This window comes from Mytilus trossulus, chromosome 6 (genome assembly GCF_036588685.1).
Source record: "Mytilus trossulus isolate FHL-02 chromosome 6, PNRI_Mtr1.1.1.hap1, whole genome shotgun sequence".
In the NCBI taxonomy this organism is placed as follows: Eukaryota; Metazoa; Mollusca; class Bivalvia; order Mytilida; family Mytilidae; genus Mytilus; species Mytilus trossulus.
The window spans coordinates 57373904-57386477 of NC_086378.1; the positions used below are offsets into that span (position 1 = coordinate 57373904).

Here is a 12574-nt window from a genome sequence, read left to right on the forward strand (position 1 = left end):
TCAATCACAGAGATCCACCTTCACAATATTTTGTCGATTTAAAAGTGGTATTTGTTGTTTAATGCAACAGATTTCCTAAACTAAAGGTTGAAGGCTTATTCTGAGAATGAAACATCGTGTTTTTGAAACTCTACCGGAAGTGAGGTTATTATGCATGCTATTGACTCAAATGTTGACATTAAAATTGCCAAACATACCAAAGCTTATGTGTAGAAAGTTTTAATAATATTGTGTGATCATTTTTTGTTGAAAAATAAAATCAAAGTGAAACTTAAATTCTGTTTCTGAATTCAGTAATTTACACTATTTCTATGAATGGAAAACCTACATGCATAGAACCTTCATAAGTGACTAAAATTACATTTCTGGTTTGTTTATGGTATACATTAGCAAAATTGCTATATGACTGTTTTATTTTTTTCGTGGAATAATTGATTTTTTAAATTTGAAAAAAAATCTGTGCAATAAAAACAGGTGGTGCTTAACTTTTGGCGGACTGTATATATTATCACAGTATTACATAGTATTATACTTATGGTAGACCAACTGACATTAGATTATTATTACGAGCTTCAAAAGCTTGACTTAAATAACTACATATTTGTCTGGTGTTAACTAGATTTACTGGGTTAAGTAAATAGATCGTTGATTTAATATCATCATCATTATTAAGGTTTTTGAAAATGTCAAACTTCTCTCGAAGGTCTTTATATAGAGGACAATGTAAAAGAAAATGAACTTCATCTTCCACTTTATCTTTACAAAGTTTGCAGTATCTTTCACTTGCTAAAATTTTTGGTTCATGCTATACCTCCCAGTTTCAATTGCAAGTGAATGTGTACTTATTCTAATTTTTGTAAGCAGTGACCTATCATATTTTTTAATATCAAATCTTAAGTAAGCTTTCAAGTCAAATGATGAGCACATTTTACTATAAAATCTTAGTTTACCTGTGTTATTAGATTTAATATTCTCAAGTTGACCCAAAATCTTGCATTTATAAAAGTTTTTCAGTGAGTCCTCAAACAGAAAGTGTAAGCTATGTAAGAACGCAGTTGAAGACGAACTACATTTTCTTTTAAAATGTCCTGTTCTAAAAGATACTCGATCTCAACATCTATCTAGTAATTTTTAATTCCAAATTCAAAAATTTTTCAAGATTATCTGATGAACATGAAATTTGTTTGGATTCTTTCATCTGAAGATTTGTTTGTAACTTCAAACTTATCTAATTTATTGCACTCCCTTTTTGAAGAACGAAAGAAAATTAAAGAAAATATTGTTGTTTAAAAAAAAAAAAAAAAAAAAAAAATAGAAGAAAAATATAGATAGATATATAATTATAGGAAATAAAATTGATCAGGAGTTGTCTCCCATAGACGTAGTACTATAAAGAATTATGTTATTTCTCCAGGTCACAGTGGCACCCATAACAACTATGTTTTGTCAATAACTTGGTTTATATCAGGTTAATTAGTGTAAATGTGTATTCATGTGTTGTTTTTGTTTTTTGTTGTCTAAATATACTTTAATCATTCTAATCATTTTCTGTGCTTTATTTTGTAATTCATTCATTTGATTGTATAGCTCAAATTTTGGGCACCATGATTGGTTAATAAAAATTATCTTATCTTATCTTATCTTATTATGTGATATTTGAAGTGAATCAAAGTTGATTAACTTTTTTAGTTTATGTAATGACTGTACCCAGCAAGCGCTCTTTTGTGTATACAATTTTTTATCTTCAATGAATGCAGATTTTAATAGATCAAATTTTGGGTTGTTTCCAACTTCAATGTCAGTTAATCTAGCATAGTATTAGACATATTACGAAAAGGTATATTCACGACGCTGAGGTTGACAAATTACATTTTAAATGTGGGGTTGTGTCAAAACACAAAAAGAGATTACCTGTGTATACATTGAATATAATTTAAAAACCTGCATTGATCCTTTTGGAGGAAATTCCTTATGGAACGAATATTCAATAACATTTTTACCATAAGAAATATGAGAAATAGACAGCAATGCAAAAAATGAGAGAGGGGGGGGGGGATGTTCATGTAAAGGCAGTAGATGCCCGGGGCAACGGAGACACGGGGTACATACGTGTGTGAATTCTTCGGCGAGTCCTTAATAGGTCTTTCAAAATAATCTGGTATTATAATCTATTTTATACTTACTCGTGAATAAGTTGCTTACGGTAAATTTTATAAAGTTATAAAAAGCAAACAAAGGTGTGTATGCATTTCGATCCACTTGTTTACCACCTATTTTTTTTAATTTAACGGGGTCTATTTAAAAACACTTAAAACAGTATTTTGTTTAACAATTTCAACTTGAAACATGTTGCATTATAGGTTTAGGACATTTACTCGCGAACATATAGCTTCGAATACATGTATCAAACCTTTATTTCCTTACAACTTTGTCTTAATTTGAACAGTTACAGCTTAATTTGTATTTTCTTTATAAGGGGTTTGTGATTGATTGTTTGTTGGTTGCTTTACATCCAGTGGCAAATATTTCATGCATGTTCAGAACGGTAAGAGCTTTGTATAATACATGCCACACTACTCACCGGTTGAACATCCCTGCAGCGTTTCAAATGCATGATAGCAAAATGACTTTGCATTTACACCTTAACACAACTTTATACAGATATTTTGTATTTTATAAATTCCTGAAACGTTGTATGGAAATTCGCCAACCGTTTCATTAAAAAATGACGATAGTAAAATTAACACCGATGATCGATGGGTCTTTTCTCTATTTAAGATTACAATGCTAGGGGTTCTCTAAAAATATTTATGGCGTTTTTATATCAAATCTGTTGGATGTGTACCTATTACTACTCTACGGAGGTACCTTTTTTCAGGGAGGGGGAGGGGCAAGGATTCAATTTGAAAAAAGGCAGGACAGGAGTTTCGAGATTAAAAAAAATTTGCAGAATGAGCAGCTTCACACAAAATAGGCAGGATGACAATTCATGTCAAACACGGCTGAATAAACTAATAAAAAGTCCGGATAGAATAGGGCGATAAAAAGGCAGGAAATATATAACAAAAATGTTAAAGCCCGCAATACTTTTCATTAGCCTGTCCTAAGTCAGGGGCCTGCAGTTCAGTGTTGGTCGTTAGCTACTGTCTGTCATATGTGTTCTTCGAAAATGCTTACCCCTACAGACGCCACCAACTCAGTTGGAAGCTTAACCTCGAGTAGAATGAAGAAAATGTAAACAAATGAATTTTCTATATCAGAGTGTCGGATATATGTCGGACACGCTATAAAGCACTTAAAAACGTTCAGTCATTGGAAGCTTATGAAGACACCCGAGAGAGAAAAATCAACCAGACTATAGAGCTCTGTGTATGATTAGTGGAGCGACAGAATGAACTTTTTCAGGAACTGTAATTCAATAATAAAACTAATATCTATTTAGCTTAATATGTATATATTATCAATCTATAATCGAATGAACTTGTATAACTCTCAGCCCCGCCCCCCTTTTCTAACCCACCCACTCCTGCACGAATACACTTGTCATGTCTTGTGATAGCCAGAAATGATATCACAAAAGCAATTACTATCATAGGATGTTACATTATGATTTTTCTAGACAATGTAGATAAATGTGAATTGAATTAACCAAGACGCACAAGACTTAAATTTTACCTGTTTAAATTATAATCAACGTTTTGACACCGTCCCTTAATTTAAAGTCTAATTTGTCAACCTCAGCGTCGAGAATATACCTTTTCGTAACATGTCTATTTTAAACATTAGTTGTATATGATATAAAACACACTGGATATAGCTCAAGTTCTATATGTAAAGCTAAATTGGAAGCCTTACCATGAACACCAAGAACATTTTTAGTGTAAATTGTTAATTTATTTATATGGAGGATTACATAAAAATTTTCAACTGCAACACAAATAATAATTTTATTTATTTATGAAATGCACATGATTTATATATAATACAGTCAGGAGCCCCTCTGGCCTTTGTTAGTCTTGTATTGTTTTTCATTTTAGTTTCTTGTGTACAATTTGGAGTTTCGTATATGGCTAGTGACTAAGTCCAAATAAGGATAGCGTCTTGAAAGGCTATTAATTATATGTTTTTTTCTTTGACTGTAAGGCGTCAAAGTAAAAACTATAATAGCCTTTCAAGACGTCATAATTATTTGGACTAGTACATGGCGTTCATTAATTATCACTGAACTAGTATTAGTTTTATATTATATTTGTTTAGGAGCAAGCTGAAGAACGCCTCCGGGTGCGGGAATTTCTCGCTGCATTGAAGACCTGTTGGTGACCTTCTGCTGTTGTCTGTTATATGGTCGGGTTGTTGTCTCTTTGACACATTCCCCATTTCCATGCTCAATTTTATAAAGTATGTATAATTATATTTGGTACACATATATATACTGAGACCGAAATTTTTTTGGGAGGGTATGAAATGAATGGTGCAAAATGCTGCATTCTAGGCATATTTAGAGAGTTTGATAATGTTTTGAATTTGAACATTTTTTATATACATTTTTCATATTTTAAGACTTTAACTAACACCTTTATATAATATGTAGAGAAAACAACATCTGGGTTACCGCAAGGTGATAGTTTTATTGAGTCGACATGTTTCGCCGCAATTGCCTCACTTGCCTCAAGGGTAGTTACGGCCTTGATTATTATGTACCTTCTTTGCGATCGATTTTTTGTACAAGCAAACTAATTTAGGAAAAGTTCACCTTTTCTTCGGTTGATAAATGAATATGGTTGCACATGCATACATTGAAGCCCCATGAAAGATATGATAAGAACAATAGATAAATTACATTTCAGTCAATTTGCACAATGCACAATACATTCCTTTAGTTTAATGATTTTTTTTTCATAGTAAATATCCTTTCAAGCTAATTCATTAGCATGTCAATTGCGCATGTATATCCACAATGGAGCTGAATGAATATTGAGCTTTTCTCATCACTTGGCGTCCGTCGTCCGGCGTCTGTAAACTTTTTCAAAAATCTTCCTTTTTGAAACTACTGGGCCAAATTTAACCAAACTTGGCCACAATCATCATTGGGGTATACATCTAGTTTAGAAATGTGTGGGATGACCCGGCCATCCAACCAATATGGCCGCCATTGCTAAAAATAGAATATAGGGGTAAAATGTAGATTTTTGCTTATAACTCTGAAGTCAAAGCGTTTAGAGCAAATCTGACATGGAAAGAAATTGTAAATAAAGTCAACATCTATCTATTCACCATCACCAAAACACAGTTTTGTCACGAATCCATCTGTGTACTTTGTTTAATATGCACAAAGACCAAGGTGAGCGGACTCTAGTTATATAGATTAGACCAATGTTTTTCCCGTTTGAATGGTTTTACATTACCAATTTGTGGGGCCCTTTATAGCTTGCTGTTCGGTGTGAGCCAAGGCTCCGTGTTGAAGGTCGTACATTGACCTAATATAATGGTTTACTTTTATAATTGTTATTTGGATGAAGAGGTGTCTCATTGGATATCAAACCACATCTTCCTATATCTCTAAACTAAACTGCTGGTAATAACACTAATATTTTATCAGGCCTGAAACTAATACAGTCAGCAAGTCGTGGCGTAAACCTAAATGACAAACATTGGGAATCATAGCACTGTTGACCCTGACATATACTGAATAGTATATCTAGTATATCATGTTGGTTTTGTATTTTTTTTAAATGTACTAACTGATATAGTATTGAAGGCTGTGAAATAAAGCTAATATAAGTCTCATCAGAAAATCGCATATTGTACTAAAAAATAGATTATATTTTAAGTGGAGTTATTACTTTTACTATTTTTGTTTTAATCTTATTTCATACCATATTTACGGCAGAGAATAGTATTTAGAAAATGATTTAACAACTTACAGTTTAACATGATTACTTGATACTTTCTTAATAAATAGACAAACCACCGTTAGCTTCGTAACAAAATGGGTATACCTATAATAAAATTTCCTTTTGATTATATCCAATCATCACTTTGAAGTTTCTAATGAGTGAAAACATAAATATTATTTTCAATTTTATTTTATTCATGTACATGTATTTGATTTATATTTTTTCCGCGTTTTGATAAAACAACGGATATTTTTACAAATTTTGGAGTTGGAGGGTATTTAATTACAATCAAGAACATGTTTAACCCCGCCACACCCTTTAAGTGTCTGTCCAAAGTCAGGAGCCTGTGGTTGTCGTCGGTTCATGTCTGTCTTATTTGTTTACCGTAAACTGTTTTGTTACAAATTATGTCATTAGTTTTCTCAATTGTCTCTCGTTAAACCGTATGGTTGCTTACAATTGCTTACATCAATTTCATTTGAACTTAGTTGGAGAGTTGTCTGTCATTGGCAATCATACTACATCTCCTTATTTTTATATTATACTTAAAATACTTCAAATTCAGCTTTATTTATCTGCAGTATTTGTCATGCTAATTATTGCATTTGTTTGTGTTATTTATGCTATATTACAATTTTCGTTTAGTTTCTAGTCTGTCTCAAAACGAAAAACGTTTTTGAAACAAAATAAATGGAGCTTGACAACCGCCTATTTTTACCATACCAGAGTGATTTAACTGCCACATGTATAACAGTCAAATTACGAATCTTTTATTTCTACAAAGCCTTCACTTGAGATCTTCTTTTGTTCTCTTGTTTCCTTTTCGATTTCCTATTATAAACCTTGACATTGAGGATTGAGCGAGATTTGAATGTGTGAGCTCTGATCACATATATACTCTAGCTATAATACATGTACATGTAATGATTTGTTTTATATACATGTATAGTAATGACAAAACCATTTCAGATCATTGAAGATTATAATGGCAATATATGAAGCACTGTTTTTTCTAATGATTTCAACAATAGTAGCTATAGCAAAATCGTCAGATGATATGAATGAAGTTGATAGTGAAGATCCAGCTCATAACTCTGGTAAGTACAATTTTGAAAATATTAAAACACAAAAAATCACTTGAAATTGTAGAACTTGTAGCAAACATTGACACATCAATTTAATAAAACTTAGCTATGGTTTAGAATTCCTGTCTCAAGTTTTATTTTACTCTTATAATCAATAAAAAAGGACAGACACTAATAACACATTACAAAATGCCAACAGAACAGTGCGTAAAATATATATAGAAAGATCTTGCAAACGTATTACCGATAGTACTTCACATCTCAATGATTAAAGTGACTATAGTTTATATATACATGTAGACCTGTCCAGGTGCCCCCTCCCCCTTTATGAAAATTTCAGGATTCGCCACTGAATTTTTGAACATTCATATCTATGTTATATATAATTGAGTGTCCTGTGGATAACTGAGACATTGCCGAGTGGATAGCATGCACCTACCAAACGAGAACTCAACTCACAAATGTTTATTTGATTTTGGATATTAATGATCATGATGATGCGTCTGGTGCATGGACAACGAACACGTAATACTATTGTTAAACCATAATAAGCTTCGTTCATCGCAAACCAAACTATATATCATGTACATGAATTATACAAGTAAATATATTTTAAAAATAAATGTATATACATTAAAACATGTATTACAAACGACAAACATGCAAATGTCTCAAAATACCAAATCTTTTGTTTTTATATCCATTTTATAACGTGTGCAGTTCCTTTGCTCAACAACCTGACAGAAGCCATTCATCTTTTATGTTTTATCAAAATAATAAAAATAAAAAAAATATTTATTTATCTATTTTTTTTGCCCGAATATAAATAATCAAAAATTAAATGTATATTTTCATATTGAATTAAATAAAAAAAATTATCTTGTCGCTAAATAGTATTCTTGACGCTTCTTGACGCTTCTTTTCACTTCTTGTTGTTCTTGACGCTTCTGGTCGTTTTTTACGCTTCTTGTCGCTTCTTGATGCTTCTTATCGCTGATTAATGAGACAAAAAAGCCCCCTCACTATCTACGCAAACAAGGTAACTACATGTATATACTTGTATATAATTCTATTCATTTATCATATGTGCAGCTCTCCCTGCCCCTGCACGCGCCTGATCTTTTTACTGTATAATGATGGTCATTTGTAAATGAATAAAATAATTAATTGAAACTTAATATCATGTATATGACTTGCGTTTTAATTAATTCTCTACTTTTAGTGTATTGGATAGTTGAGACGAATCCCGTCATTTTTGGTCGGAACGTTACTTTACGTTGCATAACAGCAAATGTGGAAAATATATGTTTAAAGTGTCCAGAACGATGGTATGGAGGCAAAGAACTTTCCCTTTAAAATTTATCATATAATGGCTATCCATCAAAGAATACGAAGTTTGTTCCAAGTACCGGCCATAGTGGATTTGGGATCATAATAACGCAATTTGACAAGAAGGACCTTAATGTAAATTACAGTTGTTCCTTTGGTCCATATTTCGACAAAAAAAACTTAACGGCAGACATGTTGAATATAAAAGAAGAATCATGGGATGGTATGTATACTTTGATATACGGGTAATGATTATTAACAGTTAAAGCTTTGCATCGGACATAAACACATGCAGGCGACCGTTCAAGGGCTGTATAGCCAGTCAAGGTCGTCAAAAACTTCCATTAATTTTGTTGAACACATTTATTATGAAAACAGTTGTTGGCATGCTATGGGTAATGTTCTTCTCATATATTTTATGATATAATACTTAACCCCTAAACGGGAGGAATTGTACTTGATTTTAATATGATGAACACGTAATCTTTCTATCATTTAAATTGAGGTCTGGAGCTGGCATTTCAGTAACTGATAGTTACTGTAGTCCTTTGTTAATTTATGTATGATTGTCATTTTGCTTATTTTCTGTTGTTACCTTTTTTGACATCGGACTCGGACTTCTTTTTGAAGTGAGTTTTACTGGTGCGCATTTCTATGTGTTGCTTTATTCTACATTAGCAAGAGGTATAGGGTGAGGGTTGAGATCGCACAAAACATGTTTAATCATGCCGCATTTTTGTGTCTGGCCCATGCCTCCTGTATTATTTACCCTTGTATGTTGTTTTTTTTTTAAATTTTAGTTCATTCATGTGATATTGAGTTTCGTGTGACGCGAATTTTCACAAAACTTGTACATAATTTTATTTAGGGGCCACCTGAGGACCACCTCCGGGTTAGGAATTTCCCCGTTGTGTTGAAGACCCATTGGTGGCTTCGGCTGTTATCTTCTGTTTGGTCGGGTTGTTGTCGCCTTAACATATTCCCAATTTCCATTCTAAATGTTATTCATTATAAAATAAAGGCAAATGAATGGACATCACAGAGACAACAACCTAGCAATATATGATGACAAATCTTTTATTTCCGAGTCTTTATAACTAAACAATTGATTGTATCAACGTTACACTGTTTTATAATTTATTTTTCCAGGTGACTCGTCAGAAGAATTAAATACGTTTTTGTTAGTGGGTATACTGATAGGGCTCGCACTAGTGCCACTCGCTGTATGTTTAGTGAGGTATCGAATAGTAATTAAAAAACGTCGACAACATGAAGAAAGAAGAGAACAAAGATACGAAGAAAAAGAGGTTAAACATGTAGCACACATTGCAAATTTAGCAAAAGCAAAACGTTACTTGATTGCAGATAAGGACTCAACTGAAAAGTTTTCTCATCAAAACTCAAACGATTTACAAATTTTACCATCAGACAAACTTTTGTTATAGCAAGTGTTTAAGGAGTATAATTTTATGTTGATGCCAATACTCTTGAATGTACTTTACAAAATAAGAAAGAATCTGAAAATTTAAGAAATATATTCGAATTAAGAACTTAAGAGTCGCTAACAAACTGAATGGGTTTTGATTAAAGTAATTTTGAAAACCGTGTTGTCCCATGTGTACCTTATGCATTTTACAGGAGTATAAAAGGATTAATTAGGGTACATAAATTTGATCACCTTTTACTGTCTGTGAGAAAATCCTTGGAAAAGGTGGATGTCTGTGTCAAATTAAGAAGATTGTATGAATACGTGGTTGCGTGCGGTAAAATTAGGTCGTCCAATAGTCTGTAGGTGGAATGTTTGGTAAACGATGACACACTTACTGCACATAAAAAAATGCTTACAATATGTTGTCGATATGTCAGTAATCGAACAGTTGAAAGGAAAAAAATCATTTAATCATACAAAAAAAATCCAGTGAAATTTGAGTTATTTTGTATGTCGACATTCGTTGTAAAATATCTCTGTTGTATAGATTTCTCCACGTCCTGATTACGCATGAAATATCAGCAGCTGGAAAAGCAACAATTGGTCTATCATACGTGTACATTGCATATTAAAACGAAGCGTTTCATTTCATTACAGAAAAAAAAAGTTTTTTCATAATTAAAGAATTTCAAAGCAGAAATTTTCTTATGTTTCACAAATTCTCAATACTTATACATTGGATTTTGCCTTTAATTAGAGACATACATATGTACATATCGATTATGTTGGTTGATGTGACAACGTCGAATTAACTAACTTGGAGCTTTTTGGCTCTTCATAAAAAGTATGTATCACTATATTCGTTAGTATGAACTTTCTTTTGATTTTTATGCCCCACCTACGATAGTAGAGGGGCATTATGTTTTCTGGTCTGTGCGTTCGTTCGTCCGTCCGTCCGTCCGATCGTCCGTTCGTCTGTCCCACTTCAGGTTAAAGTTTTTGGTCAAGGTAGTTTTTTATGAAGTTAAAGTCCAATCGACTTCAAACTAAGTACACATGTTCCCTATACTATGATCTTTCTAATTTTAATGCCAAACTAGAGTTTTTACCCCAATTTCACGGTCTGCTGAACACAGAAAATAATAGTGCGAGTGGGGCATTCGTGTACTGGAAACACTCTTGTTTTTAACTAACCGCGCAAATATCATGCACACATTTTTACCTGCCCAGAACTGCGTACGTTCTACCATTTTTTTATACGACCGCAAAAATTCCAATTTTTTTGGTCGTATATTGGTATCACGTTGGCTTCGTCGTCCGAAGAGATTTGGTTTTTGAACTGTAACTGTAGTAAAAGATAATAGAAATCTATGAAATTTGAACACATGGTTTATGACCATAAAAGGAACGTTGGGATTGATTTTGGATGTTTTGGTCCCAACAGTTTAGGAATTAGGGGCCAAAAAGGGCCCAAATAAGCATTTTTGTTTTTTTTCGCTCCATCACAACAGTTTAGGAATTAGGTCCCAAATAAGCAATTTTCTTGTTCATCGCACAATTACTTGAGTATAAGTTAATAGAAATCTATGAAATTTTAATGGAGATTTATGACCACAAAAGAAAGGTTTGGGTTGATTTTGGGAGTTTTTGTCCCAACGAATTAGGGGCCAAAAGGGTCCAAAATTAAACTTGACTCGGACTTCTCTTGAACTGAATTTTAATGTGCGTATTGTTATTCTTTTACTTTTCTACATTGGCTAGAGGTATAGGGGGAGGGTTGAGATCTCATAAACATGTTTAACCCCGCCGCAATTTTGCGCCTGTCCCAAGTCGGGAGCCTCTGGCCTTTGTTAGTCTTGTATGATTTTAAATTTTAGTTTCTTGTGTATAATTCGGAGTTTAGTATGACGTTCATTATCACTGTACTATTATGCATATTTTTAGGGGCCAGCTGAAGGACACCTACGGTGCGGGAATTCTCGCTACATTGAAGACCCATTGGTTGCCTTCGGCTGTTGTCTGCTCTATGGTCGGGTGGTTGTCGCTTTGACATATTCACTATTTCCTTTCTCAATTTTATTGAATATTATATATTGTGCAATATCAAGAAATTTTCAATTGCACAATATTGCGCAATAGCAAGAAATCTCCAATTACACAGTATTGTGCAATAGCAAGAAATCTCCAATTGCACACAGTATTGCACAATAGCAAGAAATATCTAATTGCACAATATTGCGCAATAGCAAGAGATTTTTAATTGCACAGTTTTGCTCAATAGCAAAGAATATTCAATTGCACAGTATTGTCCCGTTTTCAAATTGGTCTACATTAAGGTCCAAAGGGTCAAAAATTAAACTTTGTTTTAATATATGGGGTTCTTCAATATGCTGAATCTAACCATGTATACATATTTTTTATATTTGGGTTATCCACATTGAGGTCTAAAGGGTCTAGAATTGAACATTATTTGATTTCATCAAAAATTGAATTCTTGGGGATCTATGATATGCTGAATCTAACCATGTATTTAAATTTTAGATAGTAGACCATAATAGGTAAATGTCCAATTTAAAATTTTTACGTTTTTAAGTTTAAGTTCTTAGACCACATTCATTCTGTTGTGTCAACTATTTAATCACAATCCAAATTCAGAGCTGAATCAAACCTGTATAAAACTACAGTAACTTCTTGTCAGACAATTTTCTTCTAAGGCACGAAATTAATGAAATTGTTGCATGAAACTTGTGGTAGTATTTGATAAAGTAATCAAGATTTGTTATTGTGCTTCTCAACCGCATTAATCATATATACCTTTATTAATTTAAGTTTAA

General features: G+C 32.7%; 1 long non-coding RNA gene across 2 annotated transcripts in view; it reads left to right on the forward strand.

Annotated features, from left to right (window-relative positions):
• The window catches only part of LOC134721589 (uncharacterized), a 36349-nt gene extending 26434 nt beyond the window's left edge, over positions 1–9915 (forward strand). For both annotated transcript variants that reach the window (XR_010107884.1, XR_010107883.1), the window contains exons 2-5: positions 4258–4398; positions 6867–6994; positions 8205–8534; positions 9461–9915. This is a non-coding gene — a long non-coding RNA (uncharacterized LOC134721589). The remainder of the gene's footprint in view (positions 1–4257; positions 4399–6866; positions 6995–8204; positions 8535–9460) is intronic.
• The last annotated feature ends 2659 nt before the right edge of the window (positions 9916–12574 follow it).